This window comes from Haemaphysalis longicornis, unplaced genomic scaffold (assembly GCF_048455015.1).
Source record: "Haemaphysalis longicornis isolate Haplotype H1 unplaced genomic scaffold, Haemaphysalis longicornis Haplotype H1 scaffold_5, whole genome shotgun sequence".
Classification (NCBI taxonomy): Eukaryota; Metazoa; Arthropoda; class Arachnida; order Ixodida; family Ixodidae; genus Haemaphysalis; species Haemaphysalis longicornis.
The window spans coordinates 51,569,406-51,590,903 of record NW_027526385.1 but is presented as its reverse complement, the minus strand read 5'-3'; positions in this window follow the sequence as shown (position 1 = coordinate 51,590,903).

The following is a 21,498-nucleotide window of genomic DNA, read 5'->3' as shown; positions in this document are numbered from 1 at the left end:
CGTGAAGCCACAAGAGCGGGTGCTTACGTGCTGCTTACCTAAAACCACACGGTACGAAAAAATAAACGCGGGTGGCAGGCTTTCGCACCAGAAGGAGCAGGGAGCGCAGCTAACATGAGAAAACTGAATGGAATTGAGGAAAGCCAAATTTCATTAAAAGCGGGGAGAGCGGGAAGAGAGAGACGGAGGGAGACAGAGAGGACCTGGTGATTGATGCACTCCCTTCGGCAAATTTCAGAGTAAAACAAGCAGAAACGCGTTCTTGTTTTTCTTGCATTTCAGCGCGAATGTAGCGAACACCGCAAATACCACGACATTGCTGCGGTACCAATGAAAACACGACTCTCTATTAAGCTGTTACTAATAGCTGCGAACGCTCATGATTCAAAGCCGCCAGTCGTATTCTTCAATGGACATCATTCGCAGTCAGACAAGTGGGGGTGATGCGATCTTTTTTTTTCTTGGTTTTCTCGCCATCCGATTGTGACGTCAAGCATGCTCTACCGGCCATGGTCCTGTTCGGTCGTCGTAAGCTCACTGACTGCTTCTTCAGTTACCTTGCTCTTGAGAGATTGTTCCCTACGGCGCTGTATTCTTCCTTCTCGTTCGTCATTTTCTTAAATTTCATGATCTGTATCGTTTCCATCGGCATCGGTTGCACGACTGTCTGCATTCGTATCGTCGGCGGCACGCGTTGCACATATGGGCCGTTTTGCGATTTCGTGGGCACTTGGAGACTCCTTTCTTCTGGCAAGGGGGTGCTTTTGATTACTCGTGTACTGTTTTCGTGGAGAGTCCACCCGACAGCGGTGTCTAGAGCAGTCAGCGAGTTTTTCAGGCGCTTGATGTCACAGGTGACGTATATCAAATATTCGTATGCCCCAATAAAGATGTCAATGCCTGGGTCAGGCTCGATGTCGAAAGTGGCAAGGTTAGATGGCAAGGTGAGATGGTCATTTGACATTTGTTGAGCGTGTCTAGGCCTGTCAGGTGCGAAGGGTCGTTACATATTTGTGGTACTTTAAGTGCCTCTATCACCGAAGCTCGGTTGTCGAACTGACTCTATAGAGTGATTCGCACTTTCCAGTATCTCTTTCCATGCATCACCATGTTTCCGAACCCAGAAAAAGTCAACAGTTCGTGACCGAATAATGGAGATAGTAGTCTTTTAGATGTAGCTTCTGTAATGAAAGTCCTCTGGCTGCTTCAATCAAAGAGGTTCGGACTCCGGTGCTGGTCGAAGCACCGGGTGTCGCTTCATTGATTGATAAATTAAAATACCATTCATCTCCTGGACATGACCTTTTTGATGCAAAAATTCTAAAAAGTACCATTTCATTTAGTTCTATTATACTAACCAAGATTTTTCAGCAATCATTAGATAGATCTACTCTTGCTGCTCAATGGAAAATAGGAAAGGTGGCTCCATTGCACAAATCGGGAACTAAATCTTCCCCATTGAATTACCGCCCTATTTCTTTAACAAGTACATGTTGTAAATTGCGTGAACACGTAATTTTCACTAACCTTGTAAATTTTCTTGAATCGAACCTATTTTTTTCATCAGCGCAACATGGCTTTCGAAAATCTTTTTTGTGTGAGACTCAACTTATATCGTTTACTCACCAGTTACATCGTATTTTAGATCTATCTTCTCAATCTGATTGCGTTTTTTGGATTCTTCCAAAGCATTTGATAAGGTATGTCACCGACTTTTACTTTTTAAGCTAAACCGACTTAAACTTGACCTTGCCGTGCTTAAGTGGATCGAGTATTTCCTTGTCAACCGATCACAATTTGTTGCTGCTAACTGTGTTTCTTCTCTCTGCCCCGTTTCTTTTGGAGTTCCCCAGGGATCGGTTTTAGGTCCTCTCCTCTTTCTTATTTACATTAACTGCCTTCCGTCTCTCATATGTTCAAACATTCATTTATTTGCAGATGATTGTGTTATCTTTCGCAAAATTAACACTGACAGGGACACTAACCTACTTCAGTCCTATCTTGACAAGGTAACTAACTGGTGTAATGAATGGCTTATGGAACTAAACGTGTCTAAATGTAAAGTCATGCTCATATCACGGAGTACAAACAGTCCCCCTCTGTACTATTTGAACAACGATTCGTTAGAGCCCGTCAATTCTTATAAATATCTTGATGTCCACATTTCAGCTAATCTAAATTGGACGCTCCACATAGAACATATCATTAGCAAAGCTAACCGCATGTTGGGTAATCTGCGCCGTAACTTCTCACACTCCCCATCCTCATTGAAACTTTTGCTTTATAAAACACTAATCAGGTCAAAACTCGAGTATGCTACGCCAGTCTGGGACCCCTGCCGCGATAATCTAATTTCTGCTCTTGAAATGGTACAAAATAACTCTGTTCGCTTCATTCACTCCAACTATAACCGTACTGCAAACATCTCGTCCATGAAATCCATCATTGGGCTTCCGTCTTTAGCTTCCCATCGGACCACTTTTCGTCTTACATTGTTTCACAAACTATACCATCATCCCACCCTACACAACCAGCTGATTAATCAACCGCAATACATTTCTCGCCGAATCGATCACGCTCACAAAGTTGGCATCGAACATAGCAGCACGCCACATTTTTCCGAATCGTTCATCCTCAGAACATCACGTGATTGGAGCCGCCTTTTCCCGAGTGTCGTGTCCATTAATAATACCCGTTTATATCACAATGCGTTAGTTAATATTGTATAACCAGGATAATTTGTTTTGTTACCATAGTTGCTGTATTCTCATGTGTTATTGCTTTGTTTTTGTAACCCACTCCCCTCTGTAATGCCTCTCGCCCTGAGGGTATAATAAATAATAAAATAAATAAATAAATAAATAAAATAAATAAGGCATTTATTGCCTGTGCCTATCGCCCAAACAAGTGCTGTTTACAGAAGAACTGTGCGTTCTGGGTGCTCAGTTGTCGCCCTATAAACGGTGGTCGCGCTATAAACGATAATACGTGGCGTACACTGCAGTTTATGGATCAAAATCTTCGCGTAACCCTCGATACATTAGCACCATGAAACGGTTTTGCACAGCGAAAGGAACATCTTTTTTGCATTCTGGATTTTTTTCTTCGATGGTCAGCCGAGGCATTGCCTCTTTTTTCTTCGATTTTCAACACAGCCATGCGGGCATGTGTAGTGCGATCGTGTCCTTCGCAAACGCGACAGGCATCAGAATTCTGATGTGCAGCCAGCTAAGACACCGAGCCTTAAAAGTTATCCCTGTTTTCTCTTCCCTAGTGTATGTGCGGATGGCGGTTATGATTAGACCATCATTTGCGCAGATTCATGGCTCCGTAATTCAATGTTCAAGATCCTTAGAAGAGAGTAGGAATCGTCCTGTCGGTGCCCTTGACGCGGTGTTGATGCTTTTGTGAGCAGGTGTTTATTGTACTTCAGCACAAGCTCACTTGATAAGTCTCGGAGTTGTGCTGTCCTCACCAGGACACCATGAACACCAGATTCAACTCAGAGGTTCTTTAAAGAGCGCAGATGAGCTTGCAAATTTTCACGCAATCTCTGGAGGCCTTCGAAACCATCACAGGTCTGAAATTTCTTTAGATTAAAGAGCTTGTGCATGGTTGTTTATTACAAGCGCTTCCTTGCCGAATCCTTGCTTTAACAAGGCAGTTGCTGTTCCGTAGCATCCATTTGTTGTTTATAGCCCAGTGATGAAATTTCCTGCTTTCCCCACGAATACTTCAAATTATCTAGCTCCGCAATCGAGTCATTTCTATGAACAGTGGATTAAACTTGTCCGAGAAGGCACATTACTGTGTGATGTCCCCTTGAAATTTGGTCAGCCCTAGTCTGGGGAGCCTGACTTGAGCTCTCCGTGTGCCAGCGCTCCAGTCGCGTGAGGAGCACCTGATGCTTGCGCTTGTGTCGTGGGCGTAGCAATCGAAAGAAGTTGCTCAGCAGGAAGGTTAGTGAGGGCAATAGACTCCTGATAGAGTGGTACTAAAGTCAATTCTTCTTCTAAATCGCAAACCTCAACACACAGTTCCCATTCTTTGTATAACGTCGTGAGTGTGACCCTGCTTTAAGCTTTAAGAGTTCATGTTTTTCATTGAGCACAGCGGGGGTGTCGATGAGCGAGAGTCGTGTCCATAAGGGTGTTTAGTTGGTTGATCACCCTCGTTGTGGCTCCTGGAAAGTGCGCACGTTTTTGCTTCTGTCGTTGCACGGCGAGTGTGAAATATTCGGCGTTGCTCTGAACGGCTTCGCTGGCCTTGAACTGTTGGTATGTGCTGGCCCTGCTTCTTCGTTGTTCGGCTCGTTGTTCGGTGGGCTCTTCAACGGTAACGGTAGGATTCCACACCCTGATCACGGCATCAATGTCTTGAAAAAAGAGGAGCGGGCGAGGTAGAGAGCGGGCCACTTTATTTCGTCCTTAGCGGCAAGAATTGTTCGAGAAGCACTAATGATGATATCACGCGCTATCCTGTCCCACGCATCCGATCCATTTCGGTAAACTCCGTGTTCGTGTTCCTTTCCAAGTCGCTTGAAATTTGCAACTCCACGCTTCGTTTTGATGATCATGATGATGATGATGCCCTCAAGGTTTCGTACACTTACTCGCAAGGGAGGGTTTGCCAGGGCTAAGTCGGTTGTTGAACTACGTGAGAACCTCAAAATACTAATTTATTTCCTGAAAGAGGCCGCAAAACGAAACTCCGTTATTAATCAAACCCGAATTACCCATTATTTAGACCCTTCAGCAATTCGAACGACCTGAAGCAGAAAGAAAATCTTGTACCTCGAAATACCAAGTTGGAATTACCCCATCTTCGCTCCAAAAACGAAAGAAGCAGCAAACACTTTGACACAATATTGTAACTACGCTGACAAAAAGACGAAGTACGTTAGGCACGCGCTTTTTGGCCCCAAGCTGACGTTTGTGAAATACCCCCGGGAGGACGTGACCTGCTGAAAGATGAGGCGCCAAAGGGCAAGAACAAGGTCTTATTTGGACAGAAAACGTTACCATCCATTCTTGAAACTTGCCCCCTTGTCCGTCATCCGCGTCAGCCTAGCACCTCCATATTATTGCGGGAAAGCTTAACCGTGGTGCGGGGGCGGAGGAGTGTTTTCAAAATACGTTGAAGGCGGCTGAGGCCTGACTAAACGGATGCATTCTGGAAGAAAGCGAGAGAGAGGGAAAAGGGAAAAGCCAGGAAGGGTGCGTCTGTGAGAAGTCGCGGCTGAGGCGGCTGAAGTGCAAGGAATTCCGTGTGTCGGCAAAGCCATGTTGATGGCCCTGCCTGTCACCAGGTAGGTTTTCTTTGAGACTGTTCGGACACCGCGGGTTTTAAATGGGGATGCACGAAGCTTGACCCCTAGAGGAACGAACGAAAATTCACGTCGCTTCCTGCGGCTTCCCATGAGATTCCCCCGTAGGACTTGTTCGAGGCTTTCCCTTATTGCGTGAGGAAAACCATCGTCCCTTGGCGTCTGTTCATCCCCGCTCAGCGCACCTCACCGAAGTTGGCTACTTTAGAGGGGTTTCGTGGGATACCGCTAATGAGGGCGTCACTTCGCTTTATTGACGAAGCGCATAGTGTGAAAACAGCATGACTGTCTATAAAAAACTCCGTTTCCTCCGTCTGTTCCGTGGTTACCGTATTTACCGGGACCGGACTGCGCCTGCGCGCGCGGGAAGGGCAAGGTGGACGCGTCCCCGTGATGAATCCTCGGGCATGGCAAGGCCTTGGCAAACGCCGGCCGTCGGAGATAATCCACCCTACCACGAGGAATGCACACGTGCCCAGACGGGTCCCGGTCAACACGATACGCACGTAGAACACGACGTTTTTCAGTCGAAACCGAAACTGCCACGAATAAACGACGCCGTAAATGAATGTTTACGCTGCGCTCGACCGTCTAATCTGTCATTCTATGATTAGTGGGCTGGTAGGCACGCATAACAGCGAAAAAAACGTAACACGAAAATTTCGTGTCAGTACTCCTTTAAGCTTACCACGTCCGGCGTAGACATAATTGAGTGCCTCACCCGAAAGGCATTCAAGGATGCATCCCAAAGTCCCCTCCCCGTGTCCACTGCCAGACTATCACACGTCCGTATTTCGGAGAAGCAGTCAGATGCTACCGATGTTACAGCAACACGTGAGCAGGCCGTGAACGAAGGCATCACGTGGATGAAGGGAGGTATGCTAAGGACTTACTTATTTGAATAATTTTTGATCTGGCATTTTATTTTCTTGTTTGTGCTAAAACTCTCTTAACAGAAGGATAACCTCAGCTTAATTTACACATCGCACTGTTTCTCAATCAGCAAAGAAAAAATTATTTCCAATAGCAGCTCCAGCAGCACTGCAATGCAACATTACTCAAATCTAGAAATAATATTATTAATTAAATATCCTTTTTCAAATCCGGGAAAGTTAAACTCGATGTGAAGTTATACCGAACTGGAATGTAAGGAATCTAATGAAATGAACGGGTGGATTTACATTTTCGTTTAAGGTAAATGAAGAAAACTGTCTAGTAATGTCGTTTAGAAAGGCAGCGCCGTTTTTTTTTATTATGCCTTCACGAACGCTGTTTTCACAAACGTTTTACTAACGCCATTCAAAAGCGCCATGATTTCACTACAGAAACGTCACAGGAAGCATCAAAACCCAATCCCTAACAACCGCAAACCGAACTGGAGTTGGTTTTGACAGGGAAGTGGATGCTGTATTTGGTATTAACGACCACCCCACTTTTGAAGTAGGCATTATAAAAAACGCTTTGCTCGTTTATAGCCTCGTGTAAGCGCATAATCAATTCAACAAATAGGGCGATATCAAACCAACAGTACAACCTAACATTATTTTTTTTTATGTTGCAGAGAGTAGCCGTGTCCTCTACTGCCGGCGTGTCTGCTCTCTTCTCTGCACATGTCGTGAAAAGACGACAACCTCCTGCCGCCCCCACGATTTCTATCATCTGCTCTTTTCTACTTTGCGCCGTTTTGTTTCTCTTTCTCTCTCCCAATGTTAAGCTATTTAGTTTGCTGAATTATATTTTATCATTCCGCGCCCGCAGTGTGCCAGTGGTTCGAACCTTTCCTTTCCTTTTTTCTTGCGACAGGTTGCGGGATAGCTTCTACGTTTTCTTATGTTTATTTTTCTCCCCGGTCTTGGACACGGTTTTTACGTTATTTTACCGGAACCAATCCCCGACTTTTTTATTACTGATGAGCACTTCCAGTGTCCGCTTTCGCTTTGGGTCATATAGGCCTAATCTCTTTTCAAAATAGGGCTAATCAATTTTAGGCCTGATCTTTTTTTTCAGGATAATTTTTATGTGAATGATGCACGCCTACAGTTTAAGTTGTTTGGAAAGTGGTTTCTTCTATGTACTCGTTTTTTGACCGTCTGGACCGGCGCAGCGCAAGGAAGGGCATGTATATTCAGGTTATGATGAGGAAAAGAGTTCAGGGGCCCACGAAAAGGTTCGCTTATAATGCATTCCTTGATCTTTTTGTCTGGCACCGTAATCGAGTGACACGCAGACAAACTGACAGAAAGCCCGAGAGAGACTACCTCCTCAAAAAGCATACGTGTATGTGACTATACGTCCGTGACACACAAAGCGTCATTTTTCTTTTACTGGGACGCGGAGCGCTACCATGAGAGTACAAATCTACATAGTCACCCTGCCCCTTAAAAAACCCATTTTGGGCAGATAGGAGTGACTTACAACACAGAGCAGCATAACATTCCAGGAAAAGAAAAGTTGAAGCAAAGAATAGGCCTATTCACAGCTTGTGCGAAGCAGTAAAAAGTCAAGAAATCCACCCGTCAGCCCACTTGAATTCAAGAAAAACATTTTACACCAATTGCGGTTATTCTACGCTGGGCGTCTCGCGAGCAGCGGAAAGTTTGCAGCAGGCACCCTTACATTGTTTTAAAAACTACCCGCATTTTTGTCTGCCTTATTTCAACCGGTTTCCCTTTTCTAAGTCCCCTTGCTGCATATCGAGGCCACTCCTAAGCACTGCTCGTTGTTTTTTTCGTGCCTCGGCGTACAAAGCGACGCCGCGAAAGTATATTTACATATTCCTCGCGGGATGCCATGGTGCCAGTGTGGCAACCACATAGAGGCGTCTGTGTTGTGTCCCTTACTGTTGCGTGGGGGAATTGTGGCCTAAATTTGTACCTTGTTGCACTGTTTCTTCTGCTGCGCGAATTGTCATCTGTGTGGATAGATTTTACAAACCTATTGGATAGGCCGCCTCAGCATGACCGAGCGTTTATTAAGAAAAACTAAGTGAAATCAGCCCTCCAAACGTTTGTAACACCTGCTATACTGTCTTCCACGCCGCCCACTCCGTTGCCAGCTGGCCACGCGATTCTCACCTAAGCTATCTGCAACTACTTCAAGGTTCTTCTACAACATCAGGATTGTGGCGTGTGGCTTTGTGCTAAGAATTTCTGAAGCAAATTTCATTTTTTATGTAAACTGGCACAATAGGATAAGACAACTCGATACAATTTGGCTGATAGATTAGAAATAAATACACAGTTGGTGAAACGAAAAACAAACCAAATACACGGTAGCAACCGCGTTTAACATAGACGGACATTAGCAAGCAGAGTCAGTGGGCTGGTGTTCACAGAAAGAGTGGTCTTAATTATTTATCGAAATACAAGTGTGAGAGGTAGTCACCAAGCTTATGTAGAGTAGAAGTGCCACCCTTACAACGTCGCCTAGGACATCTTCAAGGCTGTTATTGGCAGCGGACAAGCCTCTAATTGGTGAGTGTTTCCACATAAGGCGGTGTATATAGCCTAATGTACATTTGAGAGAAGTACCCGCTCAATTTTAGAGCGCCGCATTCTCCGCATCTTCCCTTTGCCGTCCCACGTTTTATGAACTCGCCTAGTGCCGAATATAACTATTCTAAACCTCGCTCTTTAGTTGTCTTTTATACGGACTTAATTTCGAACAGGCCTGTGATTTGCAAAAGGAATTCTAACTTATTACCAAAAATAAAAAAATAGAAATTTCGCGATTTATTACAAGGTAAGCACCATTACCGCATGGCGTACGTAAGGGTACTCAAACGTGAACATTTGCTTCCTGATTATGACCCAAATACTCCAGTATTTTACGTTCACCATGAAAAGTCTTCGTCTTCACAGGCACCGGTTAATCCTGCTGTGCTTCCATTACTTTTTTCATTGCTTCAACTAGAAATCGCTACCAATCGTACTAATTGTAAACTAAGAAAAAACAAAGCCACAGAACAAGCTCAATCATATCCGAGGACACTCATGAAGTTCGTCCTGATAAGCCCCTCCTTCATCTCAAATAAACGAGTATAGCCAGCGGTACCCTCGGGGAACAGAAATAATTGAATGGCAAGTTGTATTGGCTGGTGCACGGCTTTCTTGGAGAGCCAAAGCAGGCGGTCTGTCGTCTTTGGAAGCCGAGTGCTGACCGACAAAAGCCAGGTCAATAAAACTTGTCTGCTTGTTCGGTCGGGTTTTGCAGATGGCGGAGAAGTTGCTTGCATCAGTGGAGCTAATCAGACAATGGCTTTCACAGTAAGAAGGGTTAAACGAAGAAGACGAATGGGTGATACATTTTAATATAACCAGCTGAATGCTTTTGTTTCATTACAGCCATTTGGATAACGATAAAATGTAATTGGAATAATGTTTTCAAATAACGAATAAAAAGTGGAGGCCACATGGGTTTCTTAACAGTCAAACATCTGCTGCGTTGTTAGTCGTTTTTCAATATCTGTGACAGAATAATGTAAAACGAGTACATGAATGCGCATTTTAAAATGAGATTGTATGAATTTCATTTTGTCTTTGCTAGCTTTGTTTGTTGAAATAAAGACTTGCTATGTCACGTAAAAATGGAGCTGTTGTATGCACTGACTAAGGAAGGCGTGTTAGCAGCCGTATATGGACATTTCCTTTTAGTGGCTATGTGCCAAATTTTATGTGCCACCTACTCACAGAAGGCTATGTGTCCGCCGTGCCACCTCCCTCGTTACCCGCGCACATTGTCGTCCATGCTATGATCATCGGTGTGCTCTGGGATCTCTGCGCATGACGTCAGCCCAGAGTATTTGAAGGTTTATTGTCTTCATGAATGATCATGCCCAGTATTCTTATTTCGAGGCCGAAAGGTATGTTCTGTCCATCCAGTATAATGCTGGCAGGAGTGATATTGTTTCCAGTCGATCTAGGTCTCAAGAGTTAAGACTTTTCAGAGACGAATTGGAAGCCATTTTTTATCATCGGATCTTGGAGGTCGTTGATAACATCCTGTAGCGGATGTAATATAAATTGTAAAGTTCCGCTTTTCATCGAGATTGTAATGCCGTCAGCATACGACTTTTCTAATTTAGTCACGGTCTTCCAATTTCTTAGCGATTCTGATCGTTGTTAAGTTGAACAGAATGGGCGATATAATTGATCCCTGGGGCGTGCCCCTGTTTGGTGCCTTAAGAAAGTCGGATCGAGTGTTGCCTACGCGTATTGTTGCTGTTCTGTCTGATAAGAAGTTCCTAATGGAATTGTACGTTGGTTCCCCGCATTGTGTTTTCTCGGCGGCCTTAAGGATAGAGAGAGAGAGAGAGATGAAACGCTTATTTGAACTGAAAGGTCTTGATTGAACTAGGGTAGGTTCCCTCCTTCCAGGACCCCTGTTTCCTCTGCCCCAGGCTTGGCCCTAAAGATGGAATCGTGCGATACATTGTCGAAGGAGCCTTTGAGGTCTAGTGCTAGGTTGATTTTATCTTGGTCGCTAACGTTGTCCATGATATCGTGTTTTACCTGTAGGAAGGTGTTCTGGGTGGACCGTCCTTGCATAAAACCAAGCATGCAGTCAAGAAAAATTTCATGTTCTTCTATGTACCTTTGAAGTCTTTTTGTAATAAATCTTCCGTAGATTTTGCCGACTCTAAGGTGACAGAGATTGGACTTCGATTTTTATTTCAAAGGGTTTCTCCGGCTTGGGTATAGTTGTTATCGTGGAGTGTTTCCACTGAGAGGGTAAGTTTAGCAAGACGGCTCAACAGCTAACCAGAGCAGTAAGAATAATTATAACTGCTATTAACGGCATCGGATAGGGCACCATCCGTCGTGCTGCATATCGCCTCCCCTTCCACCGGATCGACCACAAACAATAGGAAAAGACCGGTGCAATAACAAGAATAGCTCCCAAGACCACTCTAGGCCTACCAATTTACACATCCAATGATACATTCCTCAAGCTCGGCGTACACACCTTCAGCAAAATCAAGAACACGCTATTAGATACGCAGAAATAACGCCTTCTCAAAAAAATTCTCAGCATATCCGGACAGGAAGTTCATGCAGCCTTCATTATTGGACGGTCTATTTAAAACCCACTCAAAGACGTTGTATGCAAACATCTGCCTTTCTCTAGAAAACGGACCCCACTCATAATAAGGGTAGAAGATTGGCAAGAATTTAATACATTCGAAAAACATACCAGGACGATCCAAACGCAATGTACACCGATGCGGCCGTAAACAAGCAAGGAAATGCATCAGCCGTACCTACCAACGAACATGTGAAGATGCTGGATTTCATCATTACCAATAAACTAAATATTCAAGAAGCAGAAACTGCTGCCATCGTACTAGCAATCAGTTGAACTGAATTCAAGAACAAGGACGCAATACTTATCATTAACTTGACTAGGGCCATAAGCAAGTTCACCTGCGGCATCGTCCCAAAGAATGCTCCTAGACTACTTCTAAAAATTCTAAAACAGAACCACACACTTTTTGGGGCTGTCGCCCATCAAGGGCTAGAGGGCAACGAGGGAGCCGATTTTCTTGCGAGGACTACCATAGACCACAGAGAACCGGAACATTCGTATGCCCTCCCTGTTACTGTCAGTGCACAGACGAATTACCATACTATAGACTTCACCAAAGAGCGATGCCTACGCCTCACCCCAGCCGAACTGCTCAAGAAGCGAGAAATCTGAGATACAGACGAACACCTACTTACATTAATCCACACTCTCACTTATGTTCCCACCAAAGTATAATGGGGACTACAAGCAATGTCACCAGAAGGCCGATTTATTCCATACAGTTTAGAATTGCTCAATTACATGGTACTAAAATAGCCACCACACTTCACTAAAATCCTGGGAGGAAGCCCTGTCCAGCTCGGACCCTGCACAGCAGTTTGCGCTGCTTAGTAGGGCCAGAGATGGCGAAATAGCTTGTTGGGTCCTGAAATTGTCTCCTACCCTTAATGGTGCCCCTTTACCTTGCCCATTTTCACAAAATAGAGCTTACTTCTACAAGTACTACTCGACCTAAGGTCACTAGCCGGTCGCTCCCTGCGAGATTCACTTCATAAAGCGGTGCCCGACGATCCCTGCCCTGTGCCTTACAATATAAACTCCAGAAAGCTCCATAAGCACACTTATAAGCACACTCACAACATAAACTCAATAAGCACACTTTGCAATTCGCGCAAGCACTACGCAAGGCGTCATACCTTGCGTACACTTCCAATTTGAAAAGATCCCTTAGGAATTTGTATGCCCTATGTATTATCAAAAATATTTGTTGATTATTCTGTAAGAGGAACCTGTAAAGCACGAAAGTTAAATGTACAGCGAAATCTTCAGCTGAGCATATGTGTGTCGGTGGCTGCCTGGTAGGTGTGCTTGGCCAGCGACGTCCTGCTGGCACGTCGCTTCGGCAAAGGTGCACTGGCGTCATTTCCGTGACGGATATGACGACATTGAAATCTTGTGTATCCCGGAATAAATCACGTTCGGGTTAAAATATACAACCCGAAAACGATCAACACTGCATATAACGTGCTCTTTAGTACTAAAGGTTACTTCCCCAAAAAAAGACCCTGTGTGCAGGGTTGCACCCTTTACAGGCCGCTTGCGTCGTTGTACAAGCGTAATTTTCATAAACGATATGACGTAACTGAAATGTTCATGAATCCCGCAAGAAAACATGGTCGCGTTAAAATATTGCCAAAACATTCTGCTCATTGTGCTCTTTGTGCTGGAAAGGAGCACAATGAGCATATCTGCTCATTGTGCTGGAAATGACGTCCCATGGCGATAGGCCACTGCCGCTCCTGCCATCTAAATGCCTCAATTCTATTTTCCGCTTACCTTTCACGCTCTTCCCCCTTCTGTCCCTCCTCCGACGATAAATACGGCGGAGGTTTGCTGAAGTTAAATAAATTTTCCCGCGTTACACTACTCGCGCAACCTCTACTGGAATTATTTGTAACTGTTGGGCTTCCTTCAATGCCGCACCTAAGTGGAGGCTCAAGCATCTGCGCTTTTTTAATTGTTCATGTAAAATATACTTGTCAATGCGTATTTTTTATTTGCCATTCGACAAAATTTGAGTTCTGGTATTTTAAATGAAACAATATTGCAACTACTAATTACGCACTTGTGTTTTGCCTTAAATATGCCTAACGTTTGCTTTTTGCTTAACAATGTTGCCTAGTATGAAGGAAGCGGGGTGAGATATTTAGTTATTTCGAAAAGGTTCGTCGTTAAAGACTTTTCGTTCAAGTGTTCTTGTTACTTTTGATCGGGTGACAGAATCAAAGGAATCACAGTCAGATAAAAAAATTTCGATTATAGGTAGGCCAAAGAAGGCTATTATTTTTAACTGCTTCCATTCTACGAGCACCTTTATTGTTCTCTGAGCACAGGAAACAAGGATTGACCTGCTCACGACACCAAGTACGCGTTAGTGGAGCAAGGGTGCCAGGTTCTACAGAGACATCCACCCCAGAATAAAGCACCCAGTTCCTCTGGAGGTTTAAGAGGGACTCCACATCTCAATCATCAATAGAGAAGAAATGAGGAAGCCTAGAAACGACAGGAGGTCCCGTCCAAGCGACGGTAGGCCACAGTTTCAGCTCTGTTCCCACTGGCCGAGCTTGACTGTGCGCATTCTCCAGAGGGGAGCGCCAGCTGTCGCAGACGCACTACCGGTAACGATGCCTTCCTCTTCGGCTTTTCTGTAATTTTTCCTTTCAGGGGCCTCCCCGACAAAGTAGCACTTCGTGCCAAAGGAGGGCCGGCTCAGGGCCACTTACGGTGCAGGTGCAGAAAGCAGTTCCTTATACCTGCTGTAGGCTTTGAACCGATAAGAATGCAAGCAAGTCACCCCCTTGAGATGCGTTTGATATGACTCAATTCTGCGATACCTTCGTTAGTTGTTAGGTCTGCTACGGATGTCTCGCAATAGAACAATGTTAATGGCGCCACCTAGAAAACACACATTCCATCAAAAAATGAGCGTAATATCTCTATCGCGTAAGTAATCTTTCAGACAACGAAACGTTCAGACAACCAGACTAATAACGCGATAGCGTTATTAGGCTCATTATTCAATTTGGCCGTGCCGGCTAGCCGTCCGCTATCAGCCGTGCCCGTCAAGCGTCCAAAGAAGTACGTCATCAGTGCTGACAGGAAACTACAACTGAGGCAGCCAGATACGAGGGCTCGTTGGAATCGGGAGTGCATAGCAGCAGTTATTCGATGGTGGAAATGAGGACAATAATACCACGGCCGAGATGCATAAAAAAACATTGGACACGTATCTGCTCCTTTCGTTGCAAATGCCGTTAAAAGACGATAGTCTGTATCGACTTTTGCCAAGTAAAGGCCTCCCTCCGTTTTCCTGCTCACCTCTGATGTTGTTCCTATTGCGTCGCGCTCCTCCCAAGGTAAAGATGCCAAAGGTTTGCTTAAATCATTTTACATTTCCCGCGTTCAACTGCTCCAAACCGGGTATCTCGATGCCAACGCTGCCGTACGGCGAAGACGCGTGTGAATCGAGGCGCCCTACTTCAACGTTTATAGAACCCCGTTTCCCTAGTCCACGTGCGTTCTAAGCAGAACGTGGAACCTTTCTAGTGGAACCTTTCGTAACTCTTGCCACTTTATTTTTTCAAATGCCGCCAGAAGCTATATGGCGCGGGCGACAGCAGGCGACGGCGGAGTGATATTTTTTTCTCCAGTTCATGAAGTACTTAATCTCGCCAAAATCAATCATGTACGATTTTTTATGAAGGAACGATGCAAATACCACTTCTGTATTAATTTGGTGTCTTATATATGCGTAATGACTTGTTATTCAAAAATATTGACAAGTATGAACATTACACCGGGCTTAGACGGACACATTTAGCTGTGACTATATAGGACTATTGCGCAGGCATTGTTTTACTTTCGCCGGGTGGCTGAATCGAGTCACAGACAGACAGACAGACAGACAGACAGACAGACAGACAGACAGACAGACAGACAGACAGACAGACCCAAATTTCTGGGTTTAGGTAGCCCAAGAAAGACTATCGTCTTTAAAAGATGCGCCGTGTGATCTGGCACCGCTCCTACGCGGTGACTTTCGCTTTAAGCGCCCTGTTTAGTCGCACGCTGTACAAACACGGTCTCCAGCCGTGCCACAACTAGCGTGCCCCCCCTCCCACAAAGCGCCTCTCCGACGACCGGAAATGCTGCCGCCACCAACATTGCGTCACCTAGTTGAACTGAAGCAAACGATTAACTCCATGCTTTTAAAAAACCAATAAAAGCCAAGGTTATAACCTGAAATAAAGTAAAATGCGTCTAAAAAAGAAATAAAAGTGATTACAAGGCGTCTAATTCCACAAATTTAAAAAAAACTTCGAATTTCTATCGGTGCTGTTCCCTCAGCGACCTCGGTTCGGCAAGCGATATGGCGCCATGCGGCCGATTAATCAAAAGCCCCAAAAATAGCTCAGCATATATGTGATCACAGACAACAGCCACCTAAGACTCCTTGGCATGGCCCTACAGAGCACGGGCACAGCCAATCTCAAGATCGCGGCAGTACAGAAAATCTTTGACATTTGACCCACATTGCACATTGTAAAGCATCTTCACAGGGGAAGGGCGGGAACAGAATAAATGATAAAATTTACAGCCGCACTGATCATAAGCCCGATGTTGTACAGCCTGCCGTAAAATAAACTCTCGCGCACTGAAGAAGGCCTAATAACCCCCATCATCAGGGCAGTTCATAGGGCAGGCCTCACCCTCCGAACATTTACGATCACAACAAGGGTGTTTATGTTGTGTGTGCAATACATTGAAGAAACCACTCCCCTAGCGTAAAACAAGCATCTCGGAAAAAAATTACACCATCTTCCCCCGTGGGAACTCTGAGGGGATGCAAAGCCGCGGAGTAGAAGCCTGTTAATTGGTTAGATTAAAGACACGTGTAGTATCGTAATAAATGCCTTCTGTATTTATCGAGTAGTGGGGAATGTGTTTCGGCTTCTCATTCTCGAAGCGAAGAATTCGCTCTTCGACGCTGGCGTTTCGAAGCGTTGTCACGTTGCCGAACGCCAGCTGGATCAGCTACTCGCCTCTGGCGTTTCAAAGCGGCTTCGCATTCTCGAAGTGAGGAATCTGCTGCTCGACGCTGCCGTTAACGTTCGGCGTCACGAGCTCTCCTCTGTGCAGCCTTGTCTTCGGAGGTGCTCGCGGTTCTCACAGTGTGCTGGCTGACGCTAGTTGAAGGTGTGCCAGCCAATTCGCTGACGGAATCGTTGGTGTCAATTTCAAGACATCGGACGGCGCAGTACCGAAGAAGCAACTGAGAGGAGCGCGTACGGGGTTTATTTGCAAAAACAGAGGGAGTGGAGAGGAGGAGCAGTGCGCATGCGCGTGATTGGACAGCTGATGGGGAGAGGGGAGAGAAGGAGCTGCGCGCGTAGCGCACAGGTGGTGTGGAGAGGAGGAGCAGCGTGCGCTAGCGCACAGGTGGTATGGATAGGAGGAGAGGTGTGGACGCCAGACGACGGAGGGTGGACTAACAGATGGTTTGGATCTAAAAAAGAAACCGGGACCAGTCACCAGTCACCTAATGTAACGTGGCGGTAGATGACACGAACCATGTAGCGATGAAGCGATGTATATACGTAATGGCGAATAAGTATTTACATCAAACCATAACCGAGACCGACCTGGTGGCGTCACGCTCACAACCCTACATCGTCATAATCCTTGGTGGTGGGCCATCGCACAACGGGGATTGTCCAGTCCTGTGACATTATGTAATGTTGCAGAGAAAGAACGGCTGAACGCCAATGAGCATACGTTACCGATCCAGCGAATTTACGTAAGAGATCCTCCACACAAAAACATGGATCCAAATCTAACCAAGAGGAGGTGACAAACAGGGATCCCATTCCCTCGAAGAAAGTTCAAAAACCCTGAAAACACCGTGTACGCGGACGCAGCAACGGCCAAAATTACGACGTCAACATTCGCCGCAGTGGAATATCGTGGCAATCGCTACGACTTCATTACCGTTCCACAAACAGGAACGGAAATAAAGGAAATCGGAGCCATTTTCTTAGTATAGCGGAACTATGGAATGGATGCCTGAACATCATTCATTACACATGCTCAAAATTCCATTAATCTCTTCTCTGCAGGCACTGTACCTAAACACTTCAGAAAGATTCCCCAGTGCACAATGAGGAAAGTTAACATCACAATAACACCCCCCAGACACACCGGCCTGGAAGGAAAGGAGGCAGCCTACGAAGATCCACGCGAACTCACATACCGTGCTTCTTGTTCAGCACGACTATCACACTCTCTTCTCCGAGAACTACTGAATATGTCTCCTCATCCTACGCCGAGAAACACCAACCCTAACCGTGCCACACGGCGATTCTTGACACCCAGGAATCGTGAATTCGGCGCATGATACCCACGAACACATGTAAGCAGGAATCTTGATGGGCTAAGAATTTGGGTAGAAAACATCTGACATAAACATAAAGCTGGGATAAACACCGGGGAACAGCCAAGCTCCTATGCGAAATCTGGTCATATCTAAGGATCTGCTCAGGGGTGAACAACTGAAACATTACATACTCCTCCTATATCGATGCATGGCAGGATAAAAGGCTCAGCTTGTAACCTTAATATTAGCGTGAGCTGATTCTGGGTCCTGGACTTCGGCCTCAATCCTTGTGGTCTGCCATTTCTTTACCTCCTCTTCTCAAACTTTCGCTACTTAATCAACACAGGTTTAATAGGTTGAATCTCCCACTTTGTGCATGTGTTTGGGTGTGTGTATGTGTGTAAATGTGTGTGTATGTGGGTGTGCGTGCGCGCGTGTGCGTGCGCTGTGCGTGCGTGTGTCTTTGCGTGTGTGTGTGTGTATGTGGGTGTGTGTATGTGTATGTGTGTGAGCGTGCGTGCGTTTACGTGTGCGTGTGCGTGTGCACGCACGTTTGCGTGTGCGTGCGTGTGTGTATGTGTGTGTGTGTGTGTGTATGTATGTGTTATAAAACCAAAATGTTAAATTAGGCCACGACGCTCAGAATCAATACTTTTAAACACTGACAGTGTCGTCTTCTCGCTGAAACTGACCAACCCCCGAAGCCTTAACTTTTCACGCCCACATCTTAAGCTACAGAAATGCAAATGCCATTGAGTTTCTTCTGCCACCCTGATTAAGAACCATTGCAGCTAGTCTAGTTCTAGTCGCTGAACTTCAGTGCGTGGAAATCATAAATGGCTACCGCTCCAACTCCGTTCCAAAGCGCTACCTCGACACGCTACCTCGAGTAACGTGTCACGCCATACATGTTAAGACCTAGAAAAGTAGATGTCATCTGGAACTTTTTTCTTGTGGGTTTTAAGCCGTGCGATGGGCATGGATACGCTTACGAGGACGTGGTCAGATATGCCTGGGTTCACTGCTACTCACATGAAATCGGCGTGAGAACTGGGAAGAAAAACGAAGTCCAGAGTAGAACTTCAATTACCCTAGACACGTGTAGGCAGAAGCACAACCTCAATAAAGTATGGCTAGGCATTGAACCAAATAAAATATTTACTTGCTTTCAGTTTTCGGAACAATCGTGAAGGCGTTCCCAGTTTACATCGGGGAGAATTAAATCCCCAGCCAAAATTACGTATGTTTCGCCGTGTGCGCTTGAAGTTTTTCGATATAGTAAAGCGGTGCATCAGGCGGTCTGTACGGAGCATATAAAATAAGCATGTGGCCCCAACAACTCAGACTAATACACAAACATTCTAAGTCGGTGATATTTTGCAACGATACGGCTTCAATTGGGCATTTGATAATCACCGCCACACCACCGCTCCTTAAACAGGCCTGTCTTTGCAAAACACGCAGTAGTAAGGGGAAAATCTTCGTTACAGAATTCTTCACGCAAACAGCTTTCTGTTATTATGGCAACGTGTGGATCGTTTTTAAGGAAGGCTACTTCGAGGAGATCTGACTTATCCGTTACGTTACGTGCGTTTATGTCCACCAGTCTGAGCCTTTTTCGCTGATATGACGTTCAGTCAAGTTTTAGACTGCACAGACAGTGCCGGTTGTTTAGCCCCTTGTTTCGTCACTTTCACCCGTTCGCCCTTGGTTTCATCCCAGATGTACTTATTTTTGTTTATTTTTTATCTGTAATTCACCAACTATACTTTTTCGCATCCTTTTTGTCTGCCTTTATATTTTCACACAGGTGTTCGCGCTTGCGCTAGGTTTCTTAGGAAAAGTTATTCTGGATATATTTTTGATCCATTTAGCTTCGTGAACTTTGCAAAGATAGCTTTATTTTCACTAACATCCTCTAGACAAACTCTTCCTCTCCAATTACCGGTATGCTTGACAAGCCTATGACTTCGGCCGATAGATTTACACTCGACGCCTCAAGTGTTTTTGAATACGTTCATGACGACGTTTTTTTTTTAGAGTTGTCTCAGTTTCTTCTGCACTTTATTCGAGGCTAAGGATGATCAAGTTAGAGCGCCTACTTCGGTCTTCCAGATCAGCTATTTTGTTACACTGAATATTTATGATATTGGAAAATGAATTTATTCTTTATTGTACTTGTCCGTGCTTTGTGGAGACGGTGAAGTTCTAGAAATTGTGTTAAAATTTACGTGTACTTGTTCTTCAAATCACTTAATATGCTCACTGTGGTCACCAGTTGCCATAGTTTCCGATATTTCTGCTTGAATTGCTTCTTGACTAGCGACCAACGTTTCTAAAACCCGTTTGTTCGAAGAACAGGGACCGGGATTGGCTTTGACGTCCCCACAAACAAGAAGTTTGAAAACAAAGAGGCATTCATATGCAATTTTCACGCGCTGAAATGGCACGGTGCGCCCTTTATACCGCGACTGTCGCTGCCATATAGAGTTGAGTGAAGATTAACCTGCAAAATGAAGTAGGCACGACATAACGACATTCCACTGCGGGGTCTGCTGTGCCCACAAAAGTTGAAACTCTGAGGGGCCGCATTTATAGTAGTCGCTGAAACTGGCGTGACATATCACGGTGGTCATGTGTGGATTTAATGATTGGGCTACCAAGTAGGCTTCAATCTGAAAAAAAAAAATGACGGGAAATGCGGCTAATAGCCGTCACTAAATTTTCCTTTCCGTTGGTCATGCTGCTACTGACACGTGTTGCCGCTTCCGAGAATCACGGCCACGGCAAGCACCAGGGCCCTGAAAATGGAGTACGGGCGACTTATCGCCGTTGCATCGCCGCGTCAGCCGTGCCGACCCAGCACGGCAGAACCGCGCCGGGCGGGCACGGAGGGCATCATGGTTACGTTAATAGATGGTTATGGTAAGTTAGATGGTTTGCAACGATAGCCCCCTGCCCTTATATAGTTATCGGCTCCCTCTCTGCGCGATATAAAACTTTGAACACACTAAAAATCCCCTCCAGACAACGGAAATAATTTACAAGAGAACAAATAATTTCTCAGCAAACGCCGAAAATTAATCTGGGTTAAATTCATTTACACATAGTGGAACCGGACACCAAGCTCGGATTTGTGAGTACTGACCCAAATCTGACGTTTGACCAAGCAGCATCGTTTCCTCCCAAATAAAAGCAGAATTTTTTTTTTCGTTCAGCGTATTGTGGACTTCGACCGACACAGCAAAGTTAAGTAAACGAAGGCATTTGAAAAGCAAGAGTACAACTCAGTATTTTCTTCCTCCCCCGTAAGGGGGAGGAAAGAAATACTGGGTTGTACTGGGTTGTACCCGCGCTTAGCTCACAATTTCCGAGTATATATCGGGGTAGGAACGACAGAGCGCAACCGAGTCGGGATACGTGTTGGTTTGTGACTGCATCAACCCTATCTAGTCCTTTTTAAATGCGAATGCATTTCTTAGTCGGGGGTTGTCGTGCGTCTGTTGGCCGGCGTGCGCGCAGGTGTTATCTCTCCACGCTCCCCTCGCCCTAGCAACAGCTGTGGCGCGCCTAGCAACCGGAGCAGGTGGTAGCTCGGGCGAGGGGAGCAGCGGAGGGCAAGGGGAGAGGAGGAGCGCGCTCGGGCGTGTGATGCGCTCGCATCGCGGAGCTCGGCGGAGAGAGCTCGCGCGCGGGGCGGGCGTGTTGCGCGGGT